The following is a 26,777-nucleotide window of genomic DNA, read 5'->3' as shown; positions in this document are numbered from 1 at the left end:
AATGGCAGATGAAATTAATGAAGACTATCCAGGAGAAATTCATGAATATTTATCAACATTTGAGAATTCCATTGGTGCTGTGGATGAGATGCTGAAGACCATGACGTCTGTTTCTAGAAAAGAGTTGTTACAGAAGTTGGACCCACTTAAACAAGCAAAAGTGGATTTAGTTTCTGCTTACACATTAAATTCAATGTTTTGGGTTTATCTGGCAACTCAGGGAGTCAATCCTAAGGAACATCCAGTAAAGCAGGAACTGGAAAGAATCAGAGTATACATGAACAGAGTCAAGGAAATAACAGACAAGAAAAAGGCTGGCGACCTGGACAGAGGCGCGGCTTCAAGAGGGCGTTGTAATAAATGCCCTCTGGGAACCAAAACCTAAAAATGCACCCAAAGTTGCCAATAAAGGAAAAAGTAAAATTAACCTTTTGGTTTGATGTACACATATTCAAAAACTATATAATTTTTTTGTGTGTGGTTAAGAATTTCTTTTTCTTTTAATTTACTTTTCTTTTTTTAATTCGAGTGTAGTTGCTTTACAATGTTGTGTTGGTTTCTTCTGTGCAGCAGGGTGAATCAGCTATACGGACACATGTATCCCCTCTTTTTTTGGATTTCCTTCCCATTTGGGTCACCATGGAGCACTGAGTGGAGTTCCCTGGGCTATACAATCTGTTTTCATTAGTTATCTATTTTATACATAATAGTGCATATTTTTATTGTTTTCCACAAAATAGACGATGATTATGTAGCATTGTAAGGTTTAAATGTATTCCGTATTGAATTCATATATAAAATCTGTATTTTAAATTTGTAATGCTAAATACCTTTCCCCCCAGAAAGATTAAGTTATATTTATTGATTTTCTTATAGAACACTGAGGTTTTTAACATTGTGGTATATTTTATATTTATAGTTTACTGTCTCTTGACAAGACTCTTATTTCCTTATACAGGTCACTCTTTGAAGTGCCATTTTATAAGTTAAATGTTCTTTGTAAACATTTGTCTATTTTCAGTAAATAATGATTTTATTAAGTATGCTGAAGTTATAAATACACCTGTTTTCATTATATAATATTAAGAAAGAAAGAAAGAAAAGATTAGTAGTTGTTAGGGGTTAAGTCTGAGGCAGGGATGAACAGGCAAAGCACGAGGATTTTTAGGGTAGTGAAACTGTTCTACAGACTACTACAATGGTGGATACATGCCATCATACATTTGTCTAAACCCACAGAATATACAACATTAAGAGTGAACCTAATGTAACATGCTGACTTTGAGTGATAATGTGTCAACGTAGGTTCATGGAGGTTGGAGGGGGGCACATGGGGAGACAAGGAGTATATAGGCTTCTGGCTTTGTACTTCTGCCTCAATTCTGCTGTGAACCTAAAACTGCTCTATGAAATAAAGTTTATTAATTTTAAAAAATGGTTAAATGTAAATTTGTGTTATGCATATTCTACAACAAGAAAAGATTTGCTAAATCACTGTTCATTTATAGTAGAGCTTAAAAACGTCATATATGTTATACATCACTTGAAAAGGAGATAAATAGAAAAGCTTTCTAAAAAAAGGTTTCCTTCCACTGCTTAACAGTTGTACTTTGTACGTAAAGATAAAAAGCAAAGAATCCAGCTTATAATTTAGTATTTTACCTATCTCTGTACCAAACACTAAACTTCTAAAAGCTTCTAAGAACGAAGTGCTTTACTGTAACAAACTAAAAGCAAGCCAGGGCTTCCCTGGTGGCGCAGTGGTTAAGAATCTGCCTGCCAATGTAGGGGACATGAGTTCGAGCCCTGGTCCGGGAAGGTCCCACATGTAGCAGAGCAATGAAGTCCGTGTGCCACAACTATTGAGCCTGTGCTCTAGAGCCCGCGAGCCACAACTACTGAGCCCAGGTGCCCCAACTACTGAAGCCCATGTGCCTAGAGCCTGTGCTTGGCAAAAGAGAAGCCACCGCAATGAGAAGCCCGCGCACAGCAACGAAGAGTAGCCCCCGCTCTCCGCAACTAGAGAAAGACCGCGCACAGCAATGAAGACCCAACGTAGCCAAAAATAAATAAATTTATATTGAAAAATAAATAAAAGCAACAAATTTATTTGTGATTAAAAATAAAAATCTAAAGCCCACTGAAATGGGAAATGGCTATAAAGTATACCAGTAATTAAAAAGAAGGCAGATCTCTGTGTACTGCATGGGGCTCAATGAAAACTGATGAATGATAAGAAAAAAAAGGTGTATGCCTAACACTGTATAGTTTCTATAAACACATGTGTAAGTAATACAAACACATAGAAAAAAATCAGAAAAATAGAGACAAAACTATTAACAGCAGAAGACAGAAAAGAATTGGGGGAAGATGAGCAGAAGAAATTTTAGTCTTACCTATTTTTACTTTTTTTCAAAGCAAATATAATCACACATTGACTAATTTTTTTTAAACTAAGGCTTCTAAACAGAAAAACGGCAACAGAGTAAAAAAGAAAATTTCACAATATCCTTCTACCAGTCAAGATTTCAAAACCAAAGCCAGTGAAAGAGTTCATAAAATATTAACCATTGGGCTTCCCTGGTGGCGCAGTGGTTGAGAATCCGCCTGCCGATGCAGGGGACATGGGTTCGTGCCCTGGTCTGGGAAGATCCCACATGCCGTGAAGCGGCTAGGCCCGTGAGCCATGGCCGCTGAGCCTGCGCGTCCGGAGCCTGTGCTCAGCAACGGGAGAGGCCACAACAGTGAGAGGCCCGCATACCGCAAAAAATAAATAAATAAATAATTTAAAAATATATATATATTAACCATTAACCAAGTCAGCATAGCCTTAATCACTTGTTCTGTGAAAATTTATGACTTCTACATTCATACACTTGCAAGGGGAAAAAAAAAAACGCTACAAATTCAAATTACCCAAAGTTATCTTCTATGGAAAAGGGAAGAGAACTTTAATATTACTTCCATTTTATATAGGAAGAAGCTGGGGCTCAGAAAGTGAAATAATTTGCCCAAAGTCAGAGAGCTAGTTCAGTAGTCAAACCAAGATTCCAATCCAGTTCTCATCAACTTAACAACCTTTTCCCGAAATCATTCTGGCTAGATGTCCTCCCTCCCTCCCAGAGGTTCCTTCTTCATATAAAAGATGAACATCCTACACTCACCTTAAGGTGAAAAGAGTTAAAATATGCAAGTAATGACTCAAGCACAAGTGACAACCGTAATAACAGGCACTGGGCAAACAAAACAGGAAGAGACAGTTACATCTACCCAGTGTAAGGCAGGTACATAAGCAAGGGCAGGCTGCTGAAGGTTTACACTAATCAAGAGGCAATTCAGCAGTCACTGATGCCAAAAATTGAAAAATTTAAGCCTGACAATATGGTAAATGGCAGGAATGGACTCTACTTTTTCAGGGGATAAACATAAACATGCCCAATAATGCTTAACTTTAATCCTCACAACAATTCTGCTAAACCAGCTTGCTCTCTCTCTATGTGCCCCTACAACTCTTTCTCATTCTTTCCTCATTGCCCTGGAAAATTATCAAACTCTACTTTTTGAAATTTGATGAAAACAATAGTTATAATACCTATGCATCTCAAGCTCCTTGGCCTCACCGAAAACTACTGGGATAGGACTAAAGGCAGTTATTAACTCTTTACTCCTGGGATCAGCAGCACTGGCACCAAGGCCCCTAACCCTCCTCAACTTACAAGTCCTGTTAACCACACTGTCACAAAGTGAGTTCCAGCCCAGCCCAGCCTATGCTAGTATGGTCCTCCATGCCTCTTTCAATTTACTAGTCAGAGTAAGAAAAGACTTAATATAAAGAAATAAGTATAAAACCATCCCCCCTCTCCCTCAGGATAGGCCACGTATTATAAATGCTGAACTCTACTCTTTTCCTTTCGCAAAGACAGATTCAGCTCAGAATCTATTTTGATCCACATCCCTATTCCAGATTGTTTTTGGTGTTCTATACTTGGCCAGAGTCACATTTAAAGTTCACATAAACGTTTCCTAGCAATCAAATGATCCCATTTTAAAAAGGTAACTAGTCTTGAAATCTTTTCCATTTCTGGTTATAAAAATGAGCTAATTAATATGAAGAACCAGAAAATCTTTAAGAAATTCCTTATTGACATAGGAACACTCCATTTAAAGGAGGGAAAAACAATCGCATTTGCCAGCTCTTAACAAAATGAACATCCTTGGGACTTCCCTGGTGGCGCAGTGGTTAAGAATCCGCCTGCCAATGCAGGGGACACGGGTTCGAGCCCTGGTCGGGGAAGATCCCACATGCCGCAGAGCAACTAAGCCTGTGCGCCACAACAACTGAGCCTGCACTCTAGAGCCCGTGTGCCACAACAACTGAGGCTGCGCTCTAGAGCCTGTGAGCCACAACTGCTGAGCCTGCGTGCCACAACCACTGAATCCCGCGAGCCACAACTACTGAAGCCTGCGCGCCTAGAGCCCGTGCTCCACAACAAGTGAAGCCACCACAATGAGAAGCCCGCACACCACAACGAAGAGTAGCCCCCGCTCACCACAACTAGAGAAAGCCCGCGCGCAGCAACAACAACCCAACACAGTCAAAGAATAAAAATAAAAATAAAATTTTTTTAAACGAACAGCCTGTATTACTTTCAATTCTTAAAGTTTTTTGAATGCTGACACATATCCAAAACAGTATCTGGTACATGATTATTCAAAAGTAGCAAGACACCAAAAGAGCAAGTGAAAATAAAAGGTAATACCAGCAACCTAAAAATAAAAAAAGACTAAACATATCTGCTGGACTGGCCAACATGAAGAGCACTTTAGGCACAGAATACCTCAAATTCCTGGATAAGGAACAACTGACGGCTCACTTCTAATTCTAATCTAATTAGGCAATAGCTGCATATAAACTGGGATTAAAAGCATTTGAAAATTCTTATAAGGGTAAAGATATCAATTAACTTTAGGCCTTAAGTTAAATATGAAATGTCTAAGATCACCAAGAAAAGAAGTGTCTAATCTCTTACTGGGTGTAGGTAAAAACAGTAGACAGGAATGAAGGAAAAAAATCCCACAATATATAGGCAAGCAAAGGAAAAGAACAGAAAAAAAGCCCAATTAGAGAGCACAAAATACGAAAGAAGAAATAAACCAAATATTTCAATCACAACTAATGTAAATAGACTAATCAGCTTAAAGTCAAATTATAAAAATGCAATCTAGCTGGTGCTGCTTTCAAAGGGCACTCCTAAAACATTAAGGGCACCAAAACTTGATAGTTAAAGGGCAGAAAAATATATACCAAGCAAACATTAACTAAAGTCCCTTGGTACAGCTATACCAATATCTGACAAAATATACTTTAGTGGAAAAAATGTTCCTAGAAACAAAGATTCGTTACAGAATGACCAACTGTGCAAGTCACTGGAAACTTAGCAATTCTAAACTTATAGATAGAAAGCAAAAATTGAGAGAACTATAGGAATTTGACAAATGTTCCATCACAATGGGATTTTAACAACACCCCTCTCTGTAACTGATGGAACAAGCAGACAGTATTAGTTAAGGACACTAGTTTGAATGTGAATTCAATTAATGTGTTTCATCCAATAAACATGGGAAAACCTGACCTTAAAATTGGAAACACATTCTTTTTAAACACACGTGGAAAACTGATAAAAATTTGCCACAAACTAGACACCATTAAAACAGCCTCAACAAATTTCAAACAATCAAAATCACACTGGACCACATTTTATTAGCACAATGTATGTTAGCAATCAATAACAAACATTAAAAGATACAGGGCTTCCCTGGTGACACAGTGGTTAAGAATCCACCTGGCAATGCAGGGGACATGGGTTCGAGCCCTGGTCCTAGAAGATCCCACATGCCGTGGAGCAACTAAGTCCGTGTGCCACAACTACTGAAGCCCGTGTGCCTAGAGCCCATACTCTGCTACAAGAGAAGCCACCGCAATGAGAAGCCCGCGCACCACAATGAAGAGTAGCCCCCACTCGATGCAACTAGAGAAAGCCCGCGCACAGCAATGAAGACCCAATGCAGCCGTAAATAAATAAATAAAATATATATCAATACATCAACATTTTTCAATACACTTTCTAAATTTCTAAGTCAGAGAAGAAATCAAAATGAAAATGTGAATATATTCAGAACTAAAAGATAAAAATTTTGCATAGTAAAACTACTGAATTGGAGCTAAAGTAGTATTTAAAGGGTAGTTACTACTTTATTTACATATATATGTATACATATATACAAAAGACCTGAAAATTAATGAGCTAAGAATCCTTGTTTAAGAAACTAAATATTAGTAATTAATTACAAATCAGGCGGAGTCAAAAGATAAGAGACTATAATTTTCTGCCAATATATTTGAAAACACGGACAAAATAAATGTTTTAGAAAAATGTAAATTACCAAGTGTGACTCAAGAAAAAGAAGACTCTAATGATCCTATAAATATTAAAGCAACCAAGCCAGTAATTTTTAAATTCAGACAGAAAACACCAGGCCCTGATGGTTTTACAGGCAAGTTTTATCACAATGAAAGAACAGATAATTCCAATTTTACATACAATCTCTCTAAGAGAATAAAAAGGAGAAAACACTACAGCTTATTTTATTAGACGGAGAATACCCTTGATAGCAAAACTCATAGAGCTGATACAAAAAAGGAAAGTTAGAGATCTTACCAATGAACACAGATACATAAATCCTAAGATATTAGCAAGTAAAAAAATATATCTAAGGGAATTCCCTTGCGGTCCAGTGGTTAGGACTTGGCACTTTCACTGCTGGGGCCCAGGTTCAATCCTTGGTCAAGGAACTGAGATCCCGCAAGCCGAGTGGCAAGGTCAAAAAAAATACATGCCAAAAACGAAATCAAAGAATATTTTTTAAAAAAAGAATATGTCATGATTGAGCTGGATTTATCCCAGAAATGTGAAATTAATTCCAATATTACCCTTTAGAGCAATTTTTCATATTAGATTAAAGGAAAAAACTGTAATATCATCCCAATAGATATAAAAAATGCATTCAATTAAGTGCAATGCCCACTTGTGATTTTTTTTTGATTTCTCCATAAACTAAGATTGAAGAAATCTTCCTCAACCTGTTAAAGGAAAAAAAAAAAAGTAGCCACACATTTAATGGTGAAAGATAAAAGCATTTCCCTTAAAACCGGGACTATGACAAGGATGCCTGCCATTACCATTTATATTCCCCACTGGTGATGGTTGCCATGAAGCAATGCAGTTAAGACTAGAGTGAAGATATAAAAAGTAAAGGACTGGAAAGAAATGACCTGTCATTATTTAAAGATTAGATGATTATCTACATAAACCCCCGCCAAGAGTACACAAGCAAATTATTAAGTTAGAGAAGTTAATGAATATGACTCACATATAAAGTCATCTGCATTTCCATTTACCAGCAAATTGAAATTTTTAACTTAAAAACAAATCTACAACAGCAACAAAAACTATAAAGTCGCCAAAGAACAAATCTAACAACAACAACAACAACAAAAAATGCGAGACCCGTAGAAAGAAAAAAACATAAAACTTTAAAAAAGACAAGTACCTATAAACCAAAAAATCTATTTCCTCTTCTACTTGGGTAGTATGAGGGCTAGAAGAAAAGATTATAAGATATTAAGATCCATTTTTGCCCTTTTATTACATGCTTTCAAAAAACACTTTTCTAAAAATCCCATAAACACAGTAAAGAGGTCACAAACTGGGAAAGGATATTTGTCACACAAATAATTAATAAAAATCAGAATATATAAGAATTCCTACAAATAAGAAAAACCAAACAACTCAAGAGGAAAAAAAATAAGACATGGGTTTCCCTGGTGGCGCAGTGGTTGAGAGTCTGCCTGCCGATGCAGGGCACACAGGTTTGTGCCCCGGTCCGGGAAGATCCCACGTGGTGCGGAGCAGCTGGGTCCGTGAGCCATGGCCACTGAGCCTGCGCGTCCGGAGCCTGTACTCCACAACGAGAGAGGCCACAGCAGTGAGAGGCCCATGTACCGCAAAAAAAATAATAAAATAAGACAAACAGGTATTTCACAAAAGAAGAAATCCAAATAGCCAAAAAAATGCTCAACTTCAGTAGTAATATGAAAGAAAAACATTAAAACCATGCAGAAATAAATGAATTAATAAAAATGGCCAAAGAATTACCTGAATAGACGTTCCTCTAAAGAAGATATACAAACAGCCAATAAGGACATGAAAAGATGCTCAACAGCATTAGTCATTCAGGAAAGGCAAAATCACAATGAGATACCACACATCACTAGCATGGCAATAATTTCTTTTTAAAGGGAAAATAATCTATGTTGGTGAGGACATGGAGAAATTAGAACCCTAATACAATGTTGGTGAGAATATAATATGGTACAGTCACTTTGGAAAACAGTTTGGTAGGTCTTCAAAATGTTAAACACAGGGCCTCCCTGGTGGCGCAGTGGTTGAGAGTCCGCCTGCCGATGCAGGGGATACGGGTTCGTGCCCCGGTCTGGGAGGATCCCATATGCCGCGGAGCGGCTGGGCCCGTGAGCCATGGCCGCTGGGCCTGCGCATCCGGAGCCTGTGCTCCGCAACGGGAGAGGCCACAGCAGTGAGAGGCCCACATACCGCAAAAAGAAAAAAAAAAAAAAAAAAAATGTTAAACACAGTTACATTACCCAACAATTCCACTCCTTAGTATACACCAAGAGAAATAAATACCTATGCCCCTCCAAAGACTTATACACAAATGCTCACAGCAGTACTGTTCGTAACAGTCAAAAAGTAGAAACAACCCAAACATGCACCAACTGATGAATGGATAAATAACATGTCGTATGTCCATACAATGGAATGTTATTCAGCAATCAAATGCAACGACACTGACACTGAAATATGCGACAACATGGATAAACCTTGAAAACATGCTAAGTGGAAGAAGCTAGTCACAAAAGACCACATATTGTATGATTCCGTTTACATGAAATGTCCAGAACAGGCAAATCCACAGAAAGTCCATTAGTGGTTGCCTAGAGGTTAGGTGGGAATGGAGAGCCACTGCTAATGGGTACAAGGTTTCTTTTCAGGATGATGAAATGTTCGAACATTAGATTGTGGTGATCATTACACAGTTCTGTGAATATACTAAAACCTATTAAATTGTATGCTTTTAAATGGGTAAATTGTAATATGTGAATTATATCTCAATAAAGCTATTAATTAAAAAATGAGATGTAAGTTCACACCCACTAATCTGGCACATACAAAAAAGTCTGACAATACCAAGAGTTGGCAAGGATGCAGAACAACAGTGCTGGTAGGAGGGTAAACTGGTTCAACTATTTTTAACTAAAGTTAAAGCTGTGTACAGGTCCCACTACCCTGCAGTTCTAGTTCTCTCCAAGGCTTCATACCTTGGGGAAATGCTTTTGCACTTGTTCAAAGCCTCGTTGTGTCTTTAGTGGAAACAATCCTATCCTACAATGACAGAACAGAGAATAAAATGAGATATTCAGTCTGAAATAGAACACAGAAGTGAAAAGGAATAAACTATAGCTACACACATCAATGTAGACAAAACCTGTTATCTGCATGGTCTCATTTCCCTCCCTTCCCAGCTTCAAGTCCATACCTCACCATTATAATCACTCCCTTGACCTTCTCTTGCTTTGCCACTTTTGCCTGGGTAAACCACAACTCCAACACAACTGCAACACTGCCTACTCTGCTCCCAGGAAAAAGAACACAACTGCTTTTTTCACTTTAAACTAAGGACGGCTCCCCTCAGGAGGCCATTCCACATGGCTAGTCCATTCACATTCTTACCCTCCCATAGAATACTGCATACCTTCTCCTCTCTACTCACACCCCACTGGCCCCTACTCACCCTCATTTTCACTGATAACTCCTCCTATTTCACGGAGAAAAAAAGAAAGAAGGAAACGGACCTGCTCCCACCATGCCGGCTCCCCTACTATGCTCTCCCTCATCTCACCAAGGAAGAGGATACGGGTGCTCCACGTGGGCCCATTCCCAGCAAATGTCCCCTCTCCCGCTTCATCAAGGTGTTCATTCTGTACAGAACCATTTCCCACCAACAGTACAAAAATGCTGTAATTTCGGCCATCTCAACCAACTTTCTCAGGGCCCCAACTCTCCCTTTAGCACAGCGCCAAGTGCCCACAAAACACTCCTCTTCTCTCAATCCCTCGTGAACCCTCCCTTCCAGACTCTTCCTACACCACCGTGTGGGGACTGCTCTTGTCAAGGTCATCAGTGACTCATGTGCCACCAAAGCCACAGGACAAGTCTGGGCCCTCATTTCACCTGAGGGCACAGCAGGAGCACTGGGCGTGGGTTCTCACTCCCTCCCCCTTGAGGACACCTCCCCCCGTCTTCAAAGATGCAAGGCCCACCTGGTTCTCCTCTACCTCGGAGCCTGCCTGTCCCCATTTTCCTTGCTGCCTAGGCCCTCATTCATCAGTGCGCTCACTCAACATCAGGACTTTTAAGTGTCATCAAAACACTGACGACTCTCACATGTCTATCCTCAGCCCAGACCTCTCCCCTCAACTCCGAACGCCGTAACCCTACGTGGCTCCAGTCGGCTCTCGAACGAAGACCGTCACAAATGCAACAGGCCCAGACCCCAGCTCTTGATCTTACTTCCAAACCCGCACCTCCCACCATCTTGACCGCAAGCAAAAATCCCTGGTCGGTATCACCTTCACTCCGCTCTCTCAGCTATATTCAATCTGTCAACAAAGCCTGTCGGCCCGACCTTCAAGATGCACCCAGAATCCATCCCGTCCTCACTTCCACCCCTGTGCCCCGTCAGTCCAAGCTGCCATTACTGTTTTGTTGGATCCTGGGCAGCAGAGGGGCAGCTATTCTTAACACGGTTTCAGGGGAACGTTTTAAAAACATAAATCAGATCTCATATCACACCCCTGCTCAAAACACTACAATACTTCCCATCTCATTCAGAGAAACAAACAAAATCCCAATTGCCTGTGTGACTGGCTCCCGCCCCCCCCCACCACTTCCTCTCCTGCCACTCTCCCTCCTGTCAGGCTCTCTACTGTCCCTCCAACACAGCAGGTACAACCCTTCTTAGCACCTCACTTGCACCGGACTCTGCCTGTGAGACTCCCCTTACCCCACCCCCACCCGTAGCCAAGTGGCTCCCTGCCTCACCTCCTGTGTTCAGAGGTCTCAGGAAGGCCCCTCCTGGCCACCTTATTTCAATCTGCAAACAGCCCCACCCACCTGGCTTGACTTTGCTCCCAGCTGTATCACCACATGACTATCGTGTCTTTGACTTTCTGTCTTTAACTGTCTTTCTCCACCAACACGTAAGTTCCAGAGGACAGGGACAATGTCTTCTTTGCTCACTGCTAATATAGCCAGCATCAGAACGTATGTCTTATCGCCTAAGACATAAGTACTCAAACATCTGAATAAATGAGTCTCAAAAACAGTAAGAGGGGAGGGGGTGAATTACAGAACAAAACGATTCCATTTATATAAACACATGCAAAAAGTAAGTTATATTATATAAGGATACATTCACAGATGGTAACACCATAAAGTAAATAAAGAAAGTAAATAAAGAAAATGATACATGCAGGGCAGCCCTTGCTTTGGGGAGGTCAGAAGAGGTAGGAGTGGTCGGGGAGGTCATACAGGAAGCCAAAGGTAGTGGCAACATTCCATTTCTTAAGCTGGTCAGTGGGTGCACAATTGGTAGTTTTAACATTTAATATCTGTACATATGCTGACATATACTTCTTGAACATATGACCTCATTAAAAATTGAAACAAAGAACAGGTTAGAGCAAAACAGGTCAAATCCAGCCCACCACCTGTTTTTGTAAATAAAACTCTACTAGAAGACAGCCACCTTCATGTGTTTCACGTTGACTGTGGCTGCTTTTACACCACAGCAGCAGAATCGAGTTGTTACAGAGACCATATAGCCAGCAAAGCCTAACATATTTACTGACTGGCCCTTTACAGAAAAGAGTTGTCTGGTTATAATGTTAAATTTGAAAAGAAACTGAAAGCAAAATTTAAAAGAGCCAATTTTCTGTTAAAAAACACTGATCTCTCAAGGACTTCCCTGGCGGTCCAGTGGTTAAGACTATGAGCTTCCACTGCAGGGGGCACGGGTTCGATCCCTGGTTAGGGAACTAGATCCCGCATGCCTCGCGGCACAGCCAAATAAATAAATAAAAATTCAAAACAAAAACGAAAACAAAACATTGATCCTTCAAGACGTGTGATTATCTCCAAGAGCACAGTACACTGAAAAAATATGGTTCCATATAACACGAGGGATTCCAAAGCAAACGGGGTTTTTATACTGTCTTAAAGCGCCAGAGAGATTTTAAAGATGAATATTTTAGAAAGCAAAGTGCAAAACCTCAAATTTATGATCTCTACTCCCACCCCAGTAAGAAAATATTATCACATTTTAGCAAATAAAATCTATATAACATAATCCAAATTTGGGGGGGGGGAAAGAAGACAACAACACTACCACCTAACTCTACAACCTGCCCTGACCCACTTCGCCATCACCCTATACTTCCCCAGAGCAGCTAGTTACACCTCGAAGGTCCTCTATGATGCCATAATATTCCATTTCACTTCTTCAGGGCATTTCACTGCAAGTTATATTAGTCATTTCTGAACTTATTTCTATTGTTATTAGGAAGAAGGCTGATAACAGTAATATTAAAACAAATATTACTGTGTACTAGGCATTGTGCTAGTTCGTTTATATTTAATATTCATTTCACAAACAGGAAACGAAGAAACAGAGATGTCATCTAATATTATGATTACACAGCTGGAAGACTGTGGAAGCCAGAACTCAAAGTCAGCTATTTTAGGTCCTGTGCACTCTTGACCTCCACAAGACACTCTGAATTGAGAACAGAGAACAGATATTAATCTGTGAAAACTTCCTTAGCTTAAAATACTATCCCTGGGCTTCCCTGGTGGCGCAGTGGTTCAGAGTCCACCTGCCGATACAGGGGACACGGGTTCGTGCCCCAGTCCGGGAGGATCCCACATGCCGCGGAGCGGCTGGGCCCGTGAGCCATGGCCGCTGAGCCTGCGCGTCCGGAGCCTGTGCTCCGCAACGGGAGAGGCCACAGCAGTGAGGGGCCCGCGTACCGCAAATAAATAAATAAATACTATCCCTATGATAGGTGCCAAATACATAGCTGCTGTATCCATCTAAGAGTATAATAAATCAAGGATGAGAGGTCCACAGTGGAAAGGGGGGAAGGGGGTGATTCAAAGAGTATTGTTTAATCAGAAGGGACTGGGTCTCATCACAGGCAACAGAGGCAGATGTGACCTGCCCACTGTCCAGAGGCAACAGAAACCCTATGTATCTCTAAGTCAACAAAAGTAAACCAGGAGACACTACACTCCCTCATCTACTACAATGACAAAAACAGATATGTACTACCACTAAAAAACAAACAAAACACCAACTCAGAAGTTAACCATTTATTCTTTTTTCTTTAAATTTTTATTGGAGTATAGTTTATTCACAATGTTGTGTTTATTCTTAACTCGCAGTGAGTTCCAGCTATGATGTTATTGTTGAAACAAATGACACTTGAAATTATGGTCTACTGGGGCCACCGAAACCCTAAGGAATCACCCAGGAACTGAGATTTCTCTGCTGCCTATAGGTCCATTTTCCAGCATGGCCTAAATTTTTCTCTAATAATCAATGACCTCCAAAACCGTGATTCTCATGAAAGGAAGCCCCCAACAGCCACTCAAGTCAATACTTGTCAATGTTTCTCCCACCACTGCCTCATCTGGGGATTGAAGGCCCAGATTTCACCAAGGTCCAGCCAATGTCTACTGACTACACTAACCCTTACGGGATAGAGGAGGCCACCCCGGAGTGTGCCTTAGTGGCTAGTGTAACTGCTGCCTTACTCACCCTGATAGGGTCTCAGGCAAGCTCCCCTTTCCCTCCTTGTCAGTGTGTCGCATTACTGTTGACACCAGCATTATTGTTCAGATCTACATCCAGGTCCAGGGAACTCCAGGCTCCCACTAGCAATCCACACAGCTTTCTCCAAGTCTGACTCAACATTCAGTCATACTTTTACTTCTGCAGGCTTGCTTGCTTTTACTTATTTATTTATTTATTGCCACGTTTTTAGTTCAGCTGCCTAATGTTTCAAAAAACAATCTCATTCATCTTTCCTTTGGGCCACCAGATTTCAGGGCAGTCAGCCTCTGGGGTACACAAACTGTTCCAAGTCAATACATATTCCCACTGTAAGATATTTTGGAATTAATAATACCCTAGTTTTCTCCAGAGTTGTTGAGAAGTACAAAATCAGAGTCTCCTTATATCAGTAAAAAGATGTTCAGAACCTATTTTATTTGTATAAAATCAGTCGATTGTGTAGTCTTCACTAATACTTAATAAAACAGATCAATGCTAGCCAGCAGAAGTGAGAAGTAGTAAACCTCCTCTACTCAGAGTAACCCCAGATCTTTGCAAAGTCTGTGACACAGAAATGTCCTAGTTAAGGTGAAGAAGCCTTTCAAGTACTGCCAAGATTCCCTTTTACTTGCTTCTTTACCATCTAGCCATCTACCTGGTACCCAGGATGTCAGTTCATAATCATTCAAAACCTGAAACAAACTGGGCATTGACTAGTAACTCTCTCTCCCCTCCTAGTAAAGAAAAATAAAGGGGGAGGGAGGGAGGGAGGGAGAAGGAAAGGGGGTTTCCGTGGCAACTAAATGTAAGCCAAAGTCAAATCTACAGTCAACCTCGATCCAGACTGCAGCAGAAAAAAAACCCATTCCCACTGGAAGCACCATGGATCTCAAAGATGCTCAAGATGTTCAGCATGAACCTACACGAAGCCTCCGATCAGTATGGGAACAGTCAGTGTTCCAAGTTTGATCAAGATGTTGCAACCAACATCTATGGAACAAAAGACAATATAGGTCAATCCTATTTGTCACTGCAAAGCAGCTTCACCAGCATGGGAAGAGTGGCACTGCTCAGACACACCAAACCAAGGAGAAAAGTGGAAGTAACTATTCAATACATATGAGAAACAAAGGTGTAACTATTTTATTTTTTGGCAAGAGACTTCTGGCAATCTCAAGCACCCAACCAGCAAACACAAGCTCTTTCCTCTCAAGTCTCTAGGGCCTCTCATTAAGAGTCTGCTATTTACACCACATACAAGTCTAACAAGCTGTGTTCTCTGGCCTCACAGCCAAAAGGACATCTCTTTTGTCAGTGCTGCCTCTCCCCATAGACTGCAAGTCCTTAAATGCCTGTTCATGACTGAATCCCTAATACAGTTCCTGACAGAGTAAGGATTCAATATATTTGCTGATCAAATAAATGACGATCAGAAGAAGTAGACAGGAGGAGTGGTCACTTGTCATTCTCAGCATAGCCATAGGCCTGACTTCAGAATGAAGGATTAGAAAGTGCTTCCCTGATCTCCCTTTTATATGTCGAGATTTTAACATTCGGTTGGTGAAAATCTGTACAATTTTTATACTAACATTCTTCCGCTCAATAAACTAGATCATCCATATTCTAAGTGTGTGTGAGAAAAGGATCTCTGCCAGTCTCTCTTCTACTGTACCTCACCTCCCCAGGAGGAAAAACACTCACCCACTTGGGTCAGAGTCCAGGGCACAGGCAATCCCCCTTTGCTAGCAAGCAAGGGTCACTGTGTTAAACAATAAGCATAGAGTTTGCCTCTCTCTTGCCTTCAAAGGGCAGAATTGGCAAATCAATCCAGGGCTAACTCTCTGGAAATAGGCTTTCATTTAAAAAAAAAAAAGATAATGATGAAGCTGGCATCTAAAAACAGAACTGACAGCTGACTGACAGGATGAGGGCAAAAGATACAAAACTCAAAAATCACAGCAGGATAAGGTTATTTAGCATAGGCACAAACAATCCTAAACACCTGAGAGCACTAAGTTTCAGCTATGGCAATAGATTCGCATGAAGCAACAGAAGAAAAAAAAAAAAGTTTCTCAATTATTTTATAAAATAAATTCACTTTAAAAAAATTTTTTAAAGTTCAGTCTCCTTTAAATTTCAGCACCTGAAAATAACATAGGTACACCATCTTTCCCCACTAAGTAATGTCCAAAGTAGGATCTAGGTATAGGTAGAGCTCACAGATGACACAAAGAATTCCTTGACCCACAAGCAGTCCCTAAAATCTGTGGTCTAGAAGAGTGGTTCCAAAACCTAGCTGCACTTCAGTACTACTTGAGGAGCTTTTAAAAACATATTCTCACTCTCACCACACATTTCTAGAGGTGGGGTTCATCACCCATGATCTTAAAAAGTATCCCAAATGATTCCAATGCAGGCCAGATTAGGCCATCTATCCAGAGCAGGGTTTCTCAACCTCAGCACCACTGATATTTGGGGCTGGATAATTTTTTATTGGGGGGAGAGGGTTGCCATCTTGTGCATCATAGGATGTTTAGCAGCATCCAGGGTCTCTACCCTCTAGAAGTCAATAGTACACTGCCCAACCCCACAAATGTGACAAGCAAAAACGTCTCCAGACATTGCCAAATGTTTCTTTGGGGCAAAATCATCCTCCAGTTGAGAACCACTGATCTAGAGTAAATCAAAAACCAACCATGTGAGGTTCTCTCAAGAAAGGAAAGAGATAAGAAAGCTTTTTAAAGCCAAGAAGTCAGGTCTATTTTTTTCTATCCATCTCACCTAAGAAAAAGTAGCTAATCCTCAGCTCACACCAGGGCTCAGATCTTGACTTATGAGAAGGAGCTACCACAGCCTCTTGTGCTTTTTATGAAATAAACTAAGAGCTGAGTTTTAGCTGAGCAGACGGTTAGAAGAACTTCACTATCATTCTTCTTAAGGGTAATAAGGCACTGTAAAATTTTAGACCAATATACACACTCAGGCTGCCTCTCAAATATCCAAAATATAAAACCCCAAGATACAAGTTTATCAAAGAAGCAAACTAAATTCCAACCCTGACAAATACTGTTTTAAGGAAGATGTCTCATCTGTAACAAGCACATTATCTTTGTACCAAATCAATGCAAAAATTTACTTTAAAGAGGCTATGCAAACCTCACCCTGTCAAGCCTTAATTTTATCACTATTCATTTTCTGTCCAGTTATGGTCTGATTCTCAAATTCACAAGCAGTTAATTGAAACCAGCAAGTTTTTGTTTTGCTATACTTTACACAAAAGCTAGTTTTCTAATCTAAAACAATCTTCTTCCTGTTCCTCAGTAAGTTAAACCAGCGAGATGCTCATCTGTACTTAAGACCAAGTCTATCAAAATAACACTTCCCCAGTGCAACAAAGCAAGCCAGGGCCCAAGCAAGTAATTCCAGCGGAAAGGCAAGCATGGTTTCAAGTACCAGGCAGAAGAGCACGGGGCAGGAATCAAAAGACTGTGAGTATATGTGTGAGTGCGTGCATGGCATTTCGTTAGATACTCTAGACTCTGATCAAACACACTGAAATGCAAAACATCCATCCAGGACAAGAGTTATTTCCCAAACTATCTTCACTGAAGTATATCTCAATACACAGCAACCTTTCAAATCTCAATAAGAACCCAGGAGTACACTAAAAAACTCTAGAGTTATTGGGGGCCAATCACACTCAATACGTAGTATCCAAAAGTATGGTAGGAACAGAATCCGACTTGAGCTCCCGATGGCCTTTTCTTTATTTAACCATCTCTTAAACCATTCCGAGGCACCACCACTAATTACTCCAGAAAACGTTTGTAACTTAATCAATCTTCATCCACCCCTTCTCCTGGGTGGTTCTCAGGCCAAATGACTCTTAAATACACAGAGCTTTCTAAAGACAGTCACCAAAAGCCAGGACTTAAACACTCATGTGACTTCCTAATAGTATCTAAACATTTAAAAATCAAATTTAAATTAATAATGGCCACTAATTACTAAGCGGATTCTTCGTGCCAGGCACCGTTTCGAGCTGCTTTACACGTATTAACTCCTCTCCTCCCGACAAACTTAAGGAGGGAGACACTGTTGTTATTCCCGTATCACAGAAGAAGCAGGGAGTTTGGGTAACCTGCCCAAGGTCACAGGGCTAGAAAGTGGTGAAGCCGAGACCTGAAAGCAGGCAGTCTAACCCGAGAGCAAAGAAAGCTCCACCACCACCACCGCTTAGGAGACTTTCCAGTGGCTGGAAATCTGGAGTATCTTTCCCACTTGCTGCCTACCTACAACGTGACCTTGAGGACAAAATCGCAGTCAACTCCACATTAACAAAACAGCCACATTAACATTAAGTGCTGTGAGGATGAAAGGAAACAACTCCCAAGCGCCCCTCCCAGAAAAGCAAAACATAAAGCTCTATCCGACCCACAGAGAAAATGGTGAAGTACCGAGAAAATTACACGAAGCTCCGAGGTTGAAACGTCAGGACACACAGGTACATCCAAGGACTCATTCCGTCCACCTACAACCAAGAGTCCAAGTTGTGATCAGGGCAAGCAGGACCGGGAGGAAGCCCCTCCGAGGGAACGGCGAGAGGGCTTCTTTAAGAGGGAGGTACTTGCGGCCGAGAGAAGGACCACCCCCCTTGTGCATATGCGCCAAGGAGGCTTTCGCGACCAGGTCTGCGCTGGAGTCGCAACACCGGAGTTCGCAAATCGCTCGGAAGGAGGTTTAAACACTCCGAGCCGGGCTCTGCGTATCCCAATGACTCTGCGGCGAAGGAGCAGAAACCCACAGAACTTGTTTCCCGAAGAACCGAGTCCAACAATGGCCTTCGCGAGTCTCCGGCGAGCCTCCGCCTCAACTTGACACGCTCCGCGCTCCGGGGCCCGCGGGCAGCGGACGGTGCTCGGGGCGGAAAGGCCGGAGCGGAGCGGGGCCCGGCCGGCTTAGGGGCGCGCCCGGCCGGCCGGCCCGCCACGCCAGGCCGCGGACGTCAACGCGGGCGCAAAGTTCGCCGCCCGGGCCGCGACCCGCCCAGCCGCCCGGCCCGACGGGGCCCCCGCGGCCTGCGGCGGGCGAGCAAGCGGCTGACAGGCGCGGGCGGGGAAGAGCCGGGGAGCCCGGGCGCCGCGCCTCCCCGGCCGCCCAGCGGCGAATTCCGGGGGGGAGGGGAGGGGGCCGGGACGTTCCCTCCCCGAGCAGCCGAGGCCGGGCGGAGGGGCCCCGCCGCCGCCCGCGCGCCGCGCACCCCGCGAACCCCGCGCCGCGGCCCGCTCCGCCGCCCCCTCCCCCCATTACCTGGAGGTGCCCGCGACTCGCCGCTAGTTGCGCTCAGGCGGGAAACGCGCTCACCGACACCATCAGCGAAGCGCCCAAAATGGCGGACGTATCAAGCAGGCCTTGAGTTCCCCCCGCCCTCCCTCCGCCGCCTCGCGACCAATCAAGGCCCTGCCCCCGCCCCCGGCTCCACGCTCATTGGCCTCCCTCTCCCGCCCCCTGCAACCTATTGGGTCACACTGCTGCCCCGTTGCACCCACTCCGATTGGCTCGCAGACCCCGTCCGTCAAGTGCGAGGGGCGCATTCTTTTCCCATGGACTTGACGGATCCGGAACCTCTAGGACCCCGGAGTCTGGAGAAACAAATCAGAAACCGAGAGAAACCTGGCTGGGTCCCCCTACACCGTAGCAACAGCAGGGCCTCCGCTTGACGGACGTTTCGGACCACCAATCCGATCGCCAATGCTTTTTAAAACTAAATTGAGCCAAACCAATCATGGCCGTAGCTCTGGGAGCTGCAAGAGAACCAATGGGGTAGCGAGGCCGGCGGGCAGGCGGGTCGGAGGGCTTGGAGGAAACCGGTGATGACGTGAGCCACAATGTATTTCGGCGGCAGGGCTCTATCAGAGCGGGGGAATTAGCTCAAATGGTAGAGCGCTCGCTTAGCATGTGAGAGGTAGCGGGATCGACGCCCGCATTCTCCACGGCTGAATTTTATAAAGGTTGAGGGGTCGCCCCCCGGTGGTGGTCACTTTGTTCTCAAACGCGGCGGCAGTACCAGGCGTTACAGGGGCAAAGTGAGGGGCCAGGAGCCCCAACCTGTGCGCCCAGTTCCGTGCGGGAGGAGAAGAGCAGCGAGGCGGGGGTCTTTGCTTTGCCTCGCGGAAGGATTTACGCAGGAGCTTCTTCGAATCTAGTGAGCACTTGGTCTGTGCCCAGCCTGCGGGGGTGCGCAGGCAGCAGAGGGTCCTGGCTTTGACGTCTGTGGGAGACGTCAGACTCCACCTGGGCAACACCAGGTAAGTAAAGCAGACCGCAGAGTGGTCGGGGTCTTTCTGAGCAGCTGACATTTCCACCCACGGGACAGGGAGAAGAACAGAACCGTGGGCCTAGGTCTGGGTGGCAGGGAGAGAGACCTGAGACCCCAGGATGGGGCTTTGGAGCAGGTTGGGTTGTGGTGGGAGAGGTGACGCCCCGGGGGAAACCAACAGTCCCAATGCTCAGATGGGTGCCGGGCCTGGAGTCATAAAGAGGACCCCGTGCAGGGAGGATGGCAGGTTTCCCTGGGGGCACTGGCTTGGTCAGAGATGACCACTCCACCTCAACGACAGGAGGCAGGCTTACTGCGGGGCTTCCCCAGGCTGTCTCCCAGAGTCCAGGCCTGAGAAAAGTGACAGAGCTTGGCCCCTGGGGGTAGCGGGATGGCAGGACCATTGGAGTTGGCCCCTGGGCTGCCTTCCCAATGCTCAGCATCCCGCTGCACCCCTGTGCACCCGCCCCAGCTGGCCCTCCACCTCCCTGACTCAGACTCTCTGAGCCCCTGTGCCAAATGGCAGGGAGAATGGAGCCCAGCTTGAACTGGGTCAACCCCAGTACCTGGGGAGCTGGGTCTCTGGTGCAAACATGCCTCTCCCCCAGTTCACCCCTTTCAGCGAGCCTGTGGCTAGAAGCAGAATCTAGAAGGAGTTCATTGCTTATAGATTATCATCGCAACATTACATGTTAGTTAACTGAGAGCCAGAAAGCATTTAGACACCCGTATTGGCTGAGTGACCTTGGCTGGGTGATCAGTGCCCCTCTGAATCTCCGGGTCTTATCTGTAAAGTACTGGTGATAACACCTACCTGCCTGTGTCCATGCCCTGAAGGGCACTGGGCCTCTAGGAAGGCAGTAACCAAGGGCAGATGTTACTTGCCTTGATTCTACTGTTCGGAAGAGGCTCAGAGCCTTGACCAAGCCACACAGCTAGTGAAGAACACAGTCAAGATTGAAACCAGTTCAGAAGATGTGCTTGGTGCAGAGGGTTAGGGAGAGGGACATACATACAGATAACCCGGAGTGGGGCAGAGGCAGGTATACCCAGCAGAGGGAACTGCAGAAGCGTGGTTGGGGGAGGCACATCTGTGGGAGGACCAGGTCGTGGTGACCACAGGTCTGGGGGGAGAACAATGGGAAGACTCATAGCAGCTTTGGAGGATACACAAAGGAGCTTGGGGTTTATCCTCAGACAGCGAAGGCCAGGAAAAGCTTCGGAGCAACAGAAGGGCAAATTCAGGCCATACTTTAGAAAGGATTGTTTGGATTAAGAGCAGCAAGGCTGTGCTATAGCAGTAGCATAGGACCAGAGGGGCAGTCCCTAGCGACTGGACCTAGGAGCACGGGAGAGGCTGCAGGGAACCCCGGGACAGTAAAAGCACTCTGTACAATGTGATGCTTTAAATAACATTAAATATGAGATGAACCCTGTGCTCTTGAGCAGGACTGAAAACTGAACTTTCTGTTTCATGATCCATTGGACTAAAAGCTTCTTGAGGTTAGTTTTTGTTTTACTCACTGCTGTACTACAGTACCTGGTACTTAGCACACAGTAGATGCTCAGTCATTAAATTTTTTTTTAGTAATTAATTGTTAATTTCATTACAAGTTCTTTTTAAAGACCTCCTGGTCTTTCTGACTCACCGATACTCTGACAGTGCTCTTTGGTGTGACCCTTCCCTGCAGCTGGGCCTGCCTTGTTCTTCCAATGGCTACCTTTTGTCTGGGGAGGAAATCTTAAGCCTACCTACCTCTTGCCTTTCCTTTCCAGGTAATCCAGCACAAGGCCTTTGTCCTCTTCAATCTGGTCTCTCTCTTGCCTGTCCGTGTCCCAGTACTGGTCCTCTGGCACAAGTCAGTGTTGTGGATGACAGGGGGCGGTGCCTCAGAGGGACATCTCTGAGTGTATGGGCAGGAGGGGGCAGTCAGGGCTGGCACCTGCCCTCCTGGGGAGGAGGTGGCCCAGCCACCCACTGATCCGTGTATCCCTTTACTCATTCATCATCAAAGGACTTGCCGGTATCTGCTTCAGGCTCCTCCATCCCAGACTGAGATGGGTCACAGAGCCATGTGCACTATAATTAAAGGAAATAATGCAGGGACTTCCCTGGTGGTCCAGTGGTTAAGGCTCCGCACTCCCAATGCAGGGGGCCCAGGTTCAATCCCTTGTCAGGGAACTAGATCCTGCATGCCGCAGCTAAAGATCCCGCATGCCGCAAGGAAGATCCCAGGTGCCTCATCTAAGACCTGGCGCAGCCAAATAAATAAATATTAAAAAGAAAAGAAATAACGCAGTACCTCGTCCAACATAAGTGGGCACCCAAAGTCTCCAATTATGATGTGCTCCTAGCCTAACCAGAAGGGTTGAAGTCAGGGAGAACTTCCTGGAGGAGGAGGCATCTGAGTTGAGCCTATCTCCTGAGGACCATGGGGAGCCACTGACAGGCTTTAAGGAGGGGAGTGACTTCAAAAGCTCTGCAGTGGCCTCAACATCATAAAACTTCTAGTGCCACCTTCCTCTTTTTCTCCCTAATCCCTTTGTAATTTAATTTTTAATATTTCAATTTTCAACCCATCTAGACTTTAAAAAAAATTATATGAAAAATTTCACACATACTCAACAGTAGAGAGAAAAGTATTAGTGAGCACACGTATGCCCATCACCCAGCTCTGACTCCTTAACCTTGGGGAACAGACACAGAGCTGCCAGATCTTAATTCTACCAAGTAGTGATTTTTAAAAAATACTATTTACGGGCTTCCCTGGTGGCGCAGTGGTTGAGAGTCCGTCTGCCGATGCAGGGGACACGGGTTCGTGCCCCGGTCTGGGAGGATCCCACATGCCGTGGAGCAGCTGGGCCCGTGGGCCATGGCCGCTGGGCCTGCGCGTCCAGAGCCTGTGCTCCGCAACGGGAGAGGCCACAGCAGTGAGAGGCCCGCGTACTGCAAAAAAATAAAAATACTATTTACTATTAGTGTGATTTCATAAAGGAAAGGACGTTTTACCACACACACACATACACTCAGATAGGAAAGACCAGCTCAGGATAAAGAAAAGGCTTTAAGTTGGTTGAGCTTGCCTTGAGAACAGAGACCACCATTGTCTTTCCCTCTGCTAGGTCACCAAGGCTCAGTCCTGATCCGAGGGCTGGAGTGGGGTTTCCCTGGCAGAGGACATGCTCTGGAAGGGCCAGAGGTGGTGCTGGGTGGTTGCTGGGTCAGGTTAGGATGTGTTGAGGCTGGAGAGAAGGGACCAGTGAGGAAATCTAGGGGTATATAAAGGGTAGGCCCATTTTAACATGGAAATTTAACTCTGTTTCTTTTCCTTTTCTTCACAGCGTTAAGATTCAGGCTGGGTTGCGGGGGAGGTGAGTATTTCCCTTCCCACCAAAGGACTGATGATAGAAAGGGGAACCACTAGGGTTGCTAATGATGAGGGCCACTATCGAGCTTGCGGGGAAAGAAAAGAGAAGATGGCCTTTGGGTGTTCCTTGGTCGCACCCCAGCTCCATCATCAGAGGGCGTGGTCCAACAAGGGGGTCCCAGTGCTAGAAGCGCCAGCTGAGTGGCTCTGGAGAAGGAACAGGGGCCAAATGGGATCCAAGCCCACCCAACTTCGCAACCACCCAGGCTTCTCAGGGACAGAACCTTCTGCACTGCCCACATCCTGGTTCTCCAGCATCCTGCCTGACAGTGGACGTGCCCCAGATCTGGGCACATGGATTTGGTTCAGCTGCCCAGGGCAGCTGTAGACCCAAGGGGGCTCTGGACCTCAGGCAGGGAGGAGCTCCCACACCCGTCCTGGGGTTGGAGGCAGGCCAAGCTGAACAAATGGATCCCCTCTGATGGGGTTGGTGGGGAGGGGGCCATCACATGAGGGAAACCCCACAGGGCTCAGTAAGGGATGGCAGAGACTTGGGGAGCAGTGGGTGTCACTGCAGAGCTGAGAGGGTTTAAAGGGAAACTAGAAGCCCTTTTGGCCACATTGAGCACCACCCAGTAGCCAGATGGTAATGTTTATTGGATAAAGGAAGGATTGAACAAATGAATGAAAAAAATTCTGGCTTTACTTCTTTTTCCCCGAGCCTTGGTTTCCTCCACTACAAACTGGGGATACCATTGACCTAGCTGGGCTATTGTGAAGTTTAAATGAAATAAGCCTGTGAACTTCACCCCCACACTTGAGAGACAGATTAGACATCACCTCCTCCAGGAAGCCCTCCTTGTCTTCCCATCTGAATACGGGCCCCTGGATATAACACTGTGCTTTCCCCACAGCTTTGGAAACTGCCTCCGTTACTAGGTTTTGAGCACCTTTAAGGGAGGGGGTCACATCTCACTGCTCTCTAGGGTCCCAGCATGTGACTTAAGTGCAGAGCTCTGCACACAGTAGCCGCTTAATAAAGGCTGATAGATTTACCTGACATATAGTAGGAGGCCAGTGGGTGGACCCTCTGGCACCCCAGCCATGCAATGGCTCTATCCGGAGCCTGCAGGAGAGGGAGAGGGAGGACTTCCTCCCAGCACACATAGGCCACCAGGGAGCAGCAGCCCAGCCACCGCTGCCCCACCCTGTGCTAAATCCCTGGCTTCCCGAGCAGACTGGATGGCTGACCCGGGCAGGAGAGTTGGGGGGTGGGGGTTCTCCCCCATGATGCAGCCGCTCCCCGCTGCCCCACTGGCTGCCTGCATCGATACTGGTGCTTTAACGAGCACCTGAGAGTGAGGGGGCCCAAGTGCTCCGAGCCCTGAGCTTCCTTCCACAGGCAGCTCTGTGGGCAGGAGCTGCGGCCTTGGGCCCCGGGGGCTGGGTGCACTCTAGCTCTGCTGGTCCTTAGCGCTGTGACCTTGGGCAAGTATGTCACCTCTCCCACTCACGGAGAACCTGCTACTTGCCAGGTCCCAACTGAGTAAGGTTTATCTCACGGAAGCCTTACTGTAGTCCCGGGGGGTGGGTGATGGCACCCTTCCTTGACAGACGGACAGGGCGGCTGGATGAAGCAGATAAGAAATGAAGCTTTTCAGGCAGAGGCGGATCTGCCCCCTGCGTTCTACAAAGGGGACTTGAGTGTAGATCCCCACCAGGGGTGGCACAGCTGGCCCTGGCTCGGCACTCAGGGCGGGCCGCCCATGCTGTTACTTTGCACCAACGGCAGGCGGCCCATCCCCAGCATCTGCCAGCAAGCCCACCTGTTTCCATCACTGCCAACGCTGATTCACGACCTCGGGGAACTCCCGGGCAATCTCCTGGGCAATCAGGAGTCAGGGGAGGCTACCCCTCAAAGGTCTGTCCCAGGAAACCAGGCCCATCCCCAGCTGTGTCCCCTGGCCCAACTGTCTTGGAGCCCTCGGGGCCACAGCCCTCCTCATCCCACCAGACTCTCCCCTCCCTCGGCTGTCACCTAGGCACTCCAGGCCTCAGGGCTCAAAGGTGCAATCTCAGGGTCGTGTGGGGAGGCACCTCTTCTGGTTCTTTGTGGTTTGATTCCCCAGTGGAGGGTGCACCAGCACTCTGCCCTATTCCCGCCCTGACCTCCCGCCGACGTTCCGGGGGGTGGGGGGAGGTCAGGCCCTTCCTGACTGTTGCATTTTCCTTCCTCCCAGCTCTGCAAGTGTGGCTCTTCCTGCCTGGCCTCAGAACAGCCCAGCCTCCTCACGACACACCACTGCTTCCACAGACTGGGGACCCCCAGGGGCAGGGACCAGGCCTGACCCATGTTTCCTCCAGTACCAGCCGGGTGGGCACAGGGCAGGCCTCTGTGAGGACCAGGCTCTCCACAGCCCATCTGCAGATACGGACACTGTGGGGGCCAGGAAAGCAGGAGGGCTGGGGGGCTCCCTCCCCAACCCGGGGCAAGTGTGGCCCGGCAGCGCCATCCACTGGGGTCAACGCGGATGGCAGGGCCCCCAGCACTGTTTCTTTATGGCCACACTGCATGGCTTGTGGGATCTTAGTTCCCCAACCGCAGATTGAACCCGGGCTCTTGGCGGGGAAAGCGCCGAGTCCCAAACCCTGGCCACCAGGTAAGTGTCCCCCCAGCACTGTTTATTTTTCAAAGATTTTTTTGATGTGGACCATTTTCTTAAAGTCTTTATTGAATCTGCTACAATATGCTTCTGTTTTATGTTTTGGTGTTTTGGCCGAGAGGCACGTGGTATCTTCGCTCCCTGAGCTAAGGGATCGAACCCGCGCCCCCTGCAGAGGAAGGTGAAGTCTTAGCCACTGGACCGCCGGGGAAGTTCCCCCGCCCCCCCCCCACCCCACCCCAACACTGTGCTGACAGGCAGCAGCGGCCCTGGGCTGGCACGCACAGGTCAGACAGTAGCAAGGACCAGCCAGGGAACAGCCAAAGCCCAGGTATGTAACCTGCAGAGCCCAATGCGAAATGAAAATGCAGGGCCTCAGTCTTCAAAATTATTTAG

At 45.8% G+C, this 26,777-nt stretch overlaps 1 protein-coding gene across 8 annotated transcripts in view; it reads right to left on the bottom strand.

Moving 5' to 3' along the window:
- PPP6R3 (protein phosphatase 6 regulatory subunit 3) overlaps positions 1-19,448 on the bottom strand; it is a 130,316-nt gene extending 110,868 nt beyond the window's left edge. For 4 of the 8 annotated variants that reach the window (XM_081238993.1, XM_081239001.1, XM_081239003.1 and 1 more), the window contains exons 1-2: positions 19,342-19,448; positions 18,489-18,562 (exon numbers count right to left, since the gene is read on the bottom strand). The gene's annotated coding sequence lies outside the window, so the exon portion shown is untranslated. The remainder of the gene's footprint in view (positions 1-18,488; positions 18,563-19,341) is intronic. The other 4 variants (XM_081238998.1, XM_081239004.1, XM_081238994.1 and 1 more) reach the window with 1 other exon arrangement.
- Between the last annotated feature and the right edge of the window lie 7,329 nt (positions 19,449-26,777).

Source organism: Mesoplodon bidens, assembly GCF_964165515.1.
Source record: "Mesoplodon bidens genome assembly, chromosome: 7".
In the NCBI taxonomy this organism is placed as follows: domain Eukaryota; kingdom Metazoa; phylum Chordata; class Mammalia; order Artiodactyla; family Ziphiidae; genus Mesoplodon; species Mesoplodon bidens.
This window is presented reverse-complemented; position numbering and strand designations above follow the sequence as displayed.